The following is a 10,991-nucleotide window of genomic DNA, read 5'->3' on the forward strand; positions in this document are numbered from 1 at the left end:
TTAAAAAAATTTTGAGCAATAAATAGATTCAAAAGTGCAGTAGAATCGACAATAATATCACTAAAAAATATCGAATTTTACATTTAAAAACCTCAAAATGTCTTTATTTTCTTCACAAAAAGCAAGAAATAATTATAAATTTTCCACAAAAAAAGCCAAAATTTGCAATAAATAAATAATATTTCGCCCACAATAAATCAAAAATTTCCATTCAAAAAATCAAAAAGAGCAATAGCAGTAAATGCAAAGTTGCAATAAACAAACCCAACTGAGCAATTCAAAATGACAATCAATACATGAAAATGTTGTAGAAAATTCCAATATTTAAGTAAAACTTTCCATAAAAATAACGTAATTTTCCAATAATGTGTAATAATGTGTGTAATGGATTTCATAAATTTTCAGTCAAACTGAAGCATTGTTTTCACAATTGGAGCTAATTAGTCGTCGTATGTAGATGTAGTAATTGCATTTTAGAGTTCGATAATTAATTACGTAAGAATTTAGGGGAGGGGAGAGCGGATAGATTGGCCGGGTTTGAAAAAATATTTCTTGCCATATAGAAAAAAATAATGTTTCATACAAAAAATCATACATGGAGGGGAGGCGAGGTTTGAAAAAATCACAAAAAATGTTGTTTAAATCCACCCCATCGTTAGCGCTACAATTTTAATTATATCGGCAAAATTGAAATGAAACATGGAACATGGGATATCTAATCTTCCAATATTAGGAACACTAATGTCACTGCTTGGGTTATGTCCAACTACATTGATGGTAGAAGCTTATGCTCTCATGCCCCACCAGCCAGGGAACTGGTGTTTACAAACTAAGCATCATTTGTGGCAACACTTTATGCGGCATGATGGAACTTTGCCGAGCGCGCTAAGTGTTGTTAGACCACTGACGTAGTTGCATGAAGTGGGTGTTGAGGTACAAAAGTAGCGTTACAGCATGCTTAACCATATTTGTAGTACTGAGACAACCCATTAGATTTAAAAATGAACCTATTAGAAGATACTTTAAAAAGCGTTATGCTCGTATGCAAATAAAAAAAAATATTTAGGAAAAAACTCATCAATCGAAGTATACACATTTCTGCAACTGCTGTGGGCAGTTACACCAAAGATGAAAGTGAATTTCCGTATTATGAGTCCGTATTATGTTTAAAATCACTCGCCACTAGCTCAGTAGAGAAACCTATCGAAGAACAGAGACTTACCTTGTTGTGCTGAACTCGTCTAACGTACCTTCGCCAACTCTGGTTCCTGAATCGGGAATCGTTAATCAACGCATCTACATACGACGACTAATTAGCTCCAATTGTGAAAACAATGCTTCAGTTTGACTGAAAATTTATGAAATCCATTACACACATTATTACACATTATTGGAAAATTACGTTATTTTTATGGAAAGTTTTACTTAAACATTGGAATTTTCTACAATATTTTCATGTATTGATTGTCATTTTGAATTGCTCAGTTGGGTTTGTTTATTGCAACTTTGCATTTACTGCTATTGCTCTTTTTGATTTTTTGAATGGAAATTTTTGATTTATTGTGGGCGAATTATTATTTATTTATTGCAAATTTTGGCTTTTTTTGTGGAAAATTTATAATTATTTCTTGCTTTTTGTGAAGAAAATAAAGACATTTTGAGGTTTTTAAATGTAAAATTTGAAATTTTTAAGTGAGATTATTGTCGATTCTACTGCACTTTTAAATCTATTTATTGCTCAATTTTTTTTAATTTATGGAAAATTTTGTTTTTTCTATGCACTTCTTTATTTTTTTATGGAAATTTATAACTTTTCTGTTGATTTTACCCTTGTTTTTTTACTGGAAAATTTTGCATTTTTTATGGAAATTTTATATTTTTTATGGGACGTTAATATTTTAGCCAATCACCTTTTGCGTTATGCGATGATTATATATGTAAAGTTTCACATATAATAGTCCTTATACGTACAAAAGTGGAGGCGATATGCATGCATATTTGATATGATGAAATATAACATGCTATGCGAGTGTGTAGATTTATCTGCGAATTAGTCTGTACTCTTATGCGACTTTATTTATGATAACAAAATTTATTTGACAGCTGCAACGGATTGATCCGACTTACTTTGTAGAAGTATACGCGAAAAAATGGAATGTACATATGAACTCATAAAATAGCGTTTTATGCGAGGAAAGTCATCGATCAAACGATTTCGTCCTGCATGTAGTGTGGGAGTGATGCAGTTTGTACAAATAAGCGACTTTGTTCGTATACTGCTATGCGACTTCTGGTTGTCTGGGAAGTGCGATTTTGGGTCGGTTTTTGCCCACTGTGCGTTGCTTTAACCAATCTTGTAAGCTTCCCGAGAATGCTGTTCTCGTTCATGAGCTTTCATAGCTCTACGCGGTCAATACTGTCATATACCGCTTTGGGAACGATGAACAGGTGGTGCGTAACAACCTGATACTCACGGCATTTCTGGAGGATTGGCCGCACGGAAAAGATCTGGTCCGTTGTCGAGCGGCCGTCGATGAAACCTGCTTGATAGCTTCCCACTAACTCGTTTGCTATAGGTAATAGACGACGGAGAGAATCTTGAGCTGTTGAATGGCATCCTTAACTTCCCCCATCGTGGGAGTTAGTTGGTTTCTACTGTCCGCAGTGCTCACGTAGCCCTCACCTTCACCGTTCTGACCTACTGTGCCTGTGTTATCTGCGCCATTCAGGTGTTCATCATAGTGCTGCTTCCACCTTTCGATCACCTCACGTCCATCCGTCAAAATGCTCCCATCCTTATCCCTGCACATTTTAACTCTCGGCACGAAGCCTTTGCGGAATGCGTGGAGCTTCTGATAAGTAGAACTTTCGCCTTTTTGGGAACGGTACAGCAGATACATCTCTTGGCTTTCCACCTCTTCCAGGTGGATTTGCCCACGCTGCATTCTGTATCTGTTAACTCATACAGCGATTCTTCTGGGACTATGTCAAAAAATTTCTTCGGTTCATCCACCAGAAATGCATCCAACGAAAGTTCCTTAAGGAATTCTTCCAGAGATTGCTATTAAATAGTTCCGGAAATCTAAGTTAAGCTAAGTTTGCTGTTCCGCTCAAGAAAAGTACACGGGAAAAAATTCTGTAGTACAAACTACTATTTAAGCTGACTACGCCCATTCTTAAAATTACCATGGAATTTCATGCCATTTTACCATGTTTACGGTACATCCCACCACATTAATGGTACATTCGACAGAAATCATTTTCACCAATCTGATTCCGACTACAGACATGGTAAAATCAAGCGCATTTCTGGTCTGCTGAAAATTGCAGGTGTGAGCGCTTAAGTTAACCCCCTAAAATGGTAGTTTTTACCGCACAATTTTTTTGCGTATAGAGAAATTCCTTGACTGAATAGGTCAAGAAATTTCCTACAGAGAGCCCCCTTTGAAATAACATTTCTTCTCAACTGCGTACTGCAATCAGACAAAAAATGATTTTCTGGATCATTTCTTGGAAGAAATTTTCCACGCATCGAGATAGGCGATTCCTTTTCTTGTCAGTAGCAAACCAGCCTTTATCTCTTCTTTAACAATGTTGTCAGCCACATGATTATTTGTGCTTCGGCCAACTATATGGCATGCTACACTTTGGTATACATTCGGCATCGTTATCCTTAAAGTTTATTGGTATTTGAATATAACACCCCATTTAATTGGCTCTTTCGATAACAATCGAGCAGTGTTGCCATATATTATCTAAATATGAAAACTTGAATGGCCATTTCTGAAAGTTCTCAATCCATGCTTCAACTTTGCCGAATATCCATCTAGACGTTACGTTTACAAAAAACATAATTATAATCTTTTTTTTACGACCAATGCGGTAAAAAGAGGTTGAAGTGTACTTGGGGGAGCTCTCTTTAACAAGATGAGTTTTCACGATAGAATTGTCTGAAACTTTGCAATAAGAATAACTACAAAACGACGCATGTTGTAGCCAAATAGGAGCTCTATAGAAGGGTTTATGGACAAAAGGTCGAAAGGACAAAAGGTAGAAAGGACAAAAGGTCGAAAGACAAAAGGTTGGAAACGATTTGCTTGGTGGGAAATTTATCCTTCTTTGAAAATAGATTTTCGACCTTTTGTCCCTCCTTTTTTGTTCTTCAACCTTTTGTCCTTTCGGCCTTTGTCTTTCGACCTTATGTCCTTTCCACCTTTTGTCATATATTCCTATAGAAGCTCTGCTAAAGTGAATTAAAGGTGAAAATCTTTGAAAAATTTATTAGGAGGTATTCAGTGAACTAATGTAATGAATCTTCAAATTTCTCATCCAAAATTATTTGCAAAAACCGTTAAAGTCATTGTTGGATTCCTCTCTAGATGTTATCAATATTCTCGAATACTTTTTCAAATAGACGTAAGTCCAAAAATGTGAACAAATCAGATTTTCATTGCAATCGACTGCTAAATAGGCAATAATTATGGTATTTTAAGATTTTTTCAAAAAATCGCCCATTAAGATTTTTAAAACAAAATTTGCAAAACGACTGAACATCCCTATTATACCATTTCGTGCATACACCCTTTTGATTTCAAATCGACGAATCCATCAAAACAACTGACAGCATAGATTCGCTCGAACGAAAACAGCGAATGTCATGAAAATAAAAAAACATTGTAGTGCACCGACTATCGTCGTTCTGTCGCAGGCTATTATTTTTGTTAAACTAAACAAAAAACAAGTGAAAATTCGAGATCTAAGTTTCGAAATACCATGGTAAGTTAAATATTGTATTATTGTGGAAAGATTTGTCGAAGCTGCTGCTGAAAAAACAATTTCGGTACCGCTTTGTTATCCGGACATAGAGAGTAATAATTTGCATTTTTCGATAACAGAAGCACCAACTGTGTTGAAGGCTTCGACAGTATTTTTAAGTTCAACTTTTTTCTCTCAGGTTTTTTGGAAGGACATCATGCATTACCTGTTTTCACTTGTTGCAAACCTACAATATTTAGGATGGACGAGCTCAGCATTATCAACAGCTTAGGTACCACCTCGCAGAATCGCAAGAGAGAGTAGTTTTCAAGGAAATGGAGTACTCTGAACCAGTGTTACTGAAGAGCTAGCATCAGTGATGGTTTTCAAAACTACGCAGGTATCAGGACAAGGATCGAGTTTGACTGTTATGGGCAACCCAAGTTAGGGGAAGATGTTAAGTATGTAAAATTATCCGACCTTAAGGGAAAATAATAAAACCCTAAATTATATCAATCCTATCGAATTTCAAATTTTGATCACAATGATGAACATACATACATTGAGAAACAGAAAATTGCACTTCTTATGTTTGTAACTATCGCAGGGCTGGTAGCGGCTATGTGACTTGGAAATAAGAACACTAGAAATCCTTTTCCTGGAAAAGAGACCAAACAAGGGTAAAAACAAAAAAAAACTGAAAGGAACTGGGAGATAATATGTCTATTCCTCATTGAATCTTAACAGCATTACGAGTGTGAATTTGAAAGAAAGGTTTAGATAGGCGTAGCGGTAAGCGCTCAGCTATCCAGGAAGAACAAGTTGAGGGTCGTGGGTTCTAATCACACCGGTCCAGGATCTTTGCCGGTTGATAATTTCCGCGTTTTCCCGACATTCCTAATTGCGGTACTCTATTGATTCAGATATTCGACTGTCAAGGTGGAACTGTAAAAATTTTTGTTACACCACTCCCTTGATTTGTCCGTTTGTACCCCCAAGAGCTACTGTGGAAATTTGAGCGAAATCCATCAAAGGGAACTAAAAAGAGGGACATCATCTAAAGGAGACTGATTCTAGAATCTTGTAATCAATAATGAAAGCAACTCATTGACAACAACGCCAGCTTTGGTCGAAAATGTAATTGGAATCGTTTTCGCACATATTTGGTCAATTTTTTTCTATACAAACTTCAAGGTCCGTTGACGGATTCCGTTCACATTTTCACAGTAGCTTCAGGGGATCAAAATGAACAAATTTGGGGAAGGTGTAAATCAAGATTGTTAAAGTTTGATAATTATGGGCTATCGTATAGGCCATGCTTCAAAGGAATTAATTCAGTGTTTTTTTACGGACTTTTTAAGGAATCCCTCCAAACAATCTTTCAGATTTTTTTCAAGAAATTCCTACTTTAATTTAGCCAGCTATTCTATCATCTTTTTTTCTAGGACTCCTTCCAAGATTCTTGTTGAGAACACCTTCTTAACTAGTACTATCTCCAGAGATTTTCTAAAAAATGTCTTTCTGGATTTCTTAAAGATTTCAATCAGAAATTTCTCTGAGAATATCTTCAGGAATTACTACAAAGATTTTTCCTTAGATTCGTTCAGAATTTCTATCAGAAGTTCTTTGAGAAATTTCCCAAGGAACTCTTTACTAACTTTACAGGGATGTCTCCAGAAAGAAGTCAAAGATTTAAAGAAAATATTTTGTTTTTTCAATCCGGGAGGTGTTTCAGAAGGAAATTGTAAAGTACACGCAAAAAAATTGTGCGGTAAAAACTACCATTTTAGGGGATTAACTTAAGCGCTCGCACCAGCAATTTTCAGCAGACCAAATATGTACTTGATTTTACCATGTCTGTAGTCGAAATCAGATTGTTGTAAAATATTTCTGTCATATGTACCAGTAATGTGGTAGGATGTACCGTGGGTTCATTCACAAATTTCATAACGCCGAAAATGGGCATGTTTGATACCCACCCACCCCCTTGTAACGCTTTTTGTATGAGTGTTTTACAAATATTGTATGAGCTGTAACATTTCAAGGACACCCACCCACCCCCTTCAGCGTTACGAAATTTATGAACAGGCCCCGTAAACATAGTAAATTGGTCTGAAATTCCATGGTGGTTTCAAGTATGGGTGTAGTCAGCTAAACTAGTAATTTTTACCAGATTTGTTTCTCCTGTAACATCCAATAAAATTATAAAATTTTATAAGTTTCCAAGTTATTCTTAAATTCTCTGAACCAAGGAATATTATTAAATTATTAAATCTTTGGACAACATCCCACAGGACCCAACAAACATTCGTAGCTATGTAATAGTTTATTTAGCTGAATTATGTTTTAAAGTCATTTTTTCAACTCTTATTCCGTGAAAATGTTTGTTGAGGAATCCCTTAAAAATTATCGGACGAATTCCATGGAAAAAATGGTACATCAATGATGGGATGGGTGACTGGAATTATTACTATAGTATGGGACCAATGTACCATGGCAACGCGTGACTACAACATCGCTCAAACGTGCGAACTTGTGCATTGGCCCATAAGCTGGTGTGAACCCTTAAATGAACTTTTAAAGAATCCATGAAGATCCCGAAAAATTGATTGGAAGAACTAAACGAGAAATCTCTGAATGAAATGCAGGGGATATTCTTACAGCTATTTGTGGAGGGACTTTGACCTTCCATAAACCTTTAAGGATTTTATTTAAAAAAAAAATTCCTGTTGAAATCCATGGTAGTTCTCCTATTATTACAACTGGAAAAATCGTTAACAGAATTACACAAAAATATCTAGACTATCCTGAGATAGTCTCTTGGAAATTACTGGAGGTTGAAGTTGTCAAGAATTTTCTTAAGCAAATTATGAATAAATTCCTCCAAGCGTTCCTTGAAACACCGCTAGAAGAATTGGTGGATAAACCACTAGAGGAATTCCTAGAGAAACCTCTGAATGAGTCCCTGAAAATACGCCAGGAATAATTTCTAAAGAAATCATTAGCAGAATTCCTGAAGCTGTCCTTCGAGGAATCTGGGAAGAAATCTCGCATAACTTATGATCTCGCCCTAAAAGCCATTGGTAACCATGTGTGTAGCTTGTTGTTTCTGAGCATTTGAATAGAGTTACACGTTATTTAACAACGCTATGGTGAAGAAGGGAGCATTCTCTACCTGCCAATGGTGTTGTTTTGAATGTTGATTCATTCATTTGCTCAGAAACAACGAGCTACACACGTGTTTACCAATGGCTTTTAGGGCGCTATCTCAGATCATGCGAGAAATGACTGAAGTTCCTGTGAAATAGTCGCATAATAGTCTCTGGAGGTTTTTTTGGAACCGCTAACATTTATCAACAGGATTCACTGCAAGCAGAATTAAGAAAAATGATTTAAAAAAAATATTTAAAATAGAGACTTTAGAAACCTTCCGTTTAAAACAAACATTTTAATAGATTTAGTCCGAAAACGACACCTGCTACCAGCCCTGCTATCGGAAATTATGGGTGGATTATTTTTGCAAGCACTAAGATTGATCGGTTAAGTTCCCAATTATTAAATTTCACTGAGACATCGCGTCTCCGGTTGAAAACCGGAATTGCACTTAATGTCGGGCATACTGGGCAGTAGAACTGGTATGCAACACAGCGCACCTAGCCCCAGCACATGCCTTTGAGTGAAATCCTTTTTTTTTACTTTTCGAAAATGCTAGCTTTCAACTGGATTGTTCGTCGAGTGTGAGTGCATCTGTAATTGAACATGAGCTGCAATTTCATCAAGATCTTGGGTGTTGCTGGCTATTGGATTCAATCCTTAGCGTACTCGAATAAGAACTATAACCAGTAGAAATCCTAACGAAAACGATTTCGACCAGCATTCAACACAACACAACCAGCATTCAACACAACAAGTTATTTATGTTGACATTAAGTACACAAACAAAACGTTTTTGTTTGATTTCATTCTGTCGTAAGTAATGTTTACGTTTGACAATTGACTAAACATCAGTGTGACTTATGATAAGGGCGTATTTCTGTTGATGAGAGCAAAACGTGGTAAAGTTTATTTTCGCAAAAAACATCACGTTTCTAAATACTTTTTGAAATATGTTCAATCGTGGAGCAACCCCTTTACAAATGTTATAGTATAGGCGTTTTTAATTGTAGAAATCCGTTCAGGCTTTAAATAGGAATTAAAATCAGATAATATTTTTTCGAAGTTGATTATCTGAACTAGAGTTGAGAGTGATTTACGTCTTTTTGAAAAAGTGTTCGAGAATTTGTTTGTCAATTCCTTGTCACGTTGCAATCTCCTCGCAACATTACTGGTGGATTTCTTGCATGGTTTTCGGTTCATTTTGGTCTCATTTTTGACTAATTTCAATTGATCAATTTGGCTCTTATATAAGGTTTAGTCAATTTAACGGATCAATTTCAAACTATAATATTATCTTGAATTTTCCATAAGGCTTTTGAATACTACGCGGGGGAAGTTTTTGGGAAAACTTTTGAAGAAAATTCTGACAAAACTTAGGAATAGACTTTTGGCAGAATTTTCCGGCCAAGATATTTGAATTAATTTTGATGAAAAACAGGGCCAATATTTGACGGACCAAGTGATCTTTTTACAGTTATTTTCGAATACAACTCCCATGGCGTAGTGATCAGTGTTGTGAAAACTCAATTTCTCATAACTCACGCTTGACATGTTTCATGCGTAAGTTGTCAATCACGCAACTCAGCAGTCAAAAATCATGGATGAGTTGATTCACTTTTTAGACTCACGGGTTTTGGGACTGAATCATTTTTTACGGTTTGAGTTGATTGAATGATTTTGCATCAAAATCTCAAGCGTGAGATTTGCGAAGCAGATCTCTAATGAGTTTGCTCTCACGGGAGAGCGTATTGATAGAGATTTGAAAGTGAGTTTATCAACACTGCATTAAATTATGTTTGTGCATGTACTATTTGATAATTGTAGTCACTATAGTAATTATTTTTTTGCTATCTGACCACTATCAGCCCTGAATTTGACTATGAAAATTCCCTTAAAAGCAATTTTCCTATGGATTCCATGGGAAATTTTCAACTGTTTTTTGTATGTACTTTTCACAATGAGTTCTTCATGAACCTGTTCAAGAAAACCTCAATTTATTCCTCCAAAAATTTCATAATTTGCTTGCCAGCAGGAACGCTGTAGTTCCTAGAAGAATGCGAGATGGAATGCTTGAAAAAATATACCAGGGAAATTGCCAAAGGAATACTAACTATCTGATGTATTCTGCAAACGTCAGAAGAATCATAGGAAGCATTCCTGGAGAAATTTTTCAAGTATCTTTCTATTGGCACAAAGCTTGGACTTTAAAAGAGGTTGATTGTAGAGCCTACGGTGTTCTCAAACGAACAGTGATGTAGACAAAACTCAATAGGAAACTAAAAAATGGTGTTTGTCGCGGACGCATTAATCACGAGTTGTATCAAATTAGCAAAAAAAAAAATCAAATATTATTTATCTATTTTAACTAGGGCTGTTCAAAGTTTTAAAAAGTTTGAAAATTCAATCTCCTTTTAATATTGAAAATTCTATATTGCCTACCATCCCTACTATAAGAATAGTGTTCTGTTAAATTTTCAGCTTTCTAGGTGATGATTTACAGGTTGCCCAAAGACGATGTAGGTTTATATGGAATTTGCTATTGGAATATTTGAAAAATGTATGTAAGTAAAAACTTATCAGCCTATGGTGAAAACTCATTCTTCAAGCCTTAATTAACAAACAATTCAATTCGACTGATAGGGTAAGAGATAATCATGAGCATTAGAGCATTGCAAACATCTACAAAAATCCCAAACAACATTAGCTCAAAGGGAATTTGTTTCTTCAGCAACATCCTTCATTATGGTTTGAAGAAAGAGTTTTCAATATGGGATAATAAGCTTGTATTTACATTACAGCACTAACGTGTTTGGAACTTTTTTCAAAATTTCTCAATAATAATTTCCCTAGAAATCTACATTGTCCACCGAAAAAGCTGAAAATTTTACAGAACACTTTTTTCATTATGAAGATGGTAAGAAAAACATGGGAGATGGATTTTCAAACATTTTAAAATTATGAATTGTTTCCTTCTAGTCACTTAGTGCGAATATCAGAAGAAATAATTACGAAAATAATATTCATCAGTGATGCAACTTCATGGACGGTTACGAACACATTACGGCTAACAACTCCATAGA

This window comes from Aedes aegypti, chromosome 2 (genome assembly GCF_002204515.2).
Source record: "Aedes aegypti strain LVP_AGWG chromosome 2, AaegL5.0 Primary Assembly, whole genome shotgun sequence".
In the NCBI taxonomy this organism is placed as follows: Eukaryota; Metazoa; Arthropoda; class Insecta; order Diptera; family Culicidae; genus Aedes; species Aedes aegypti.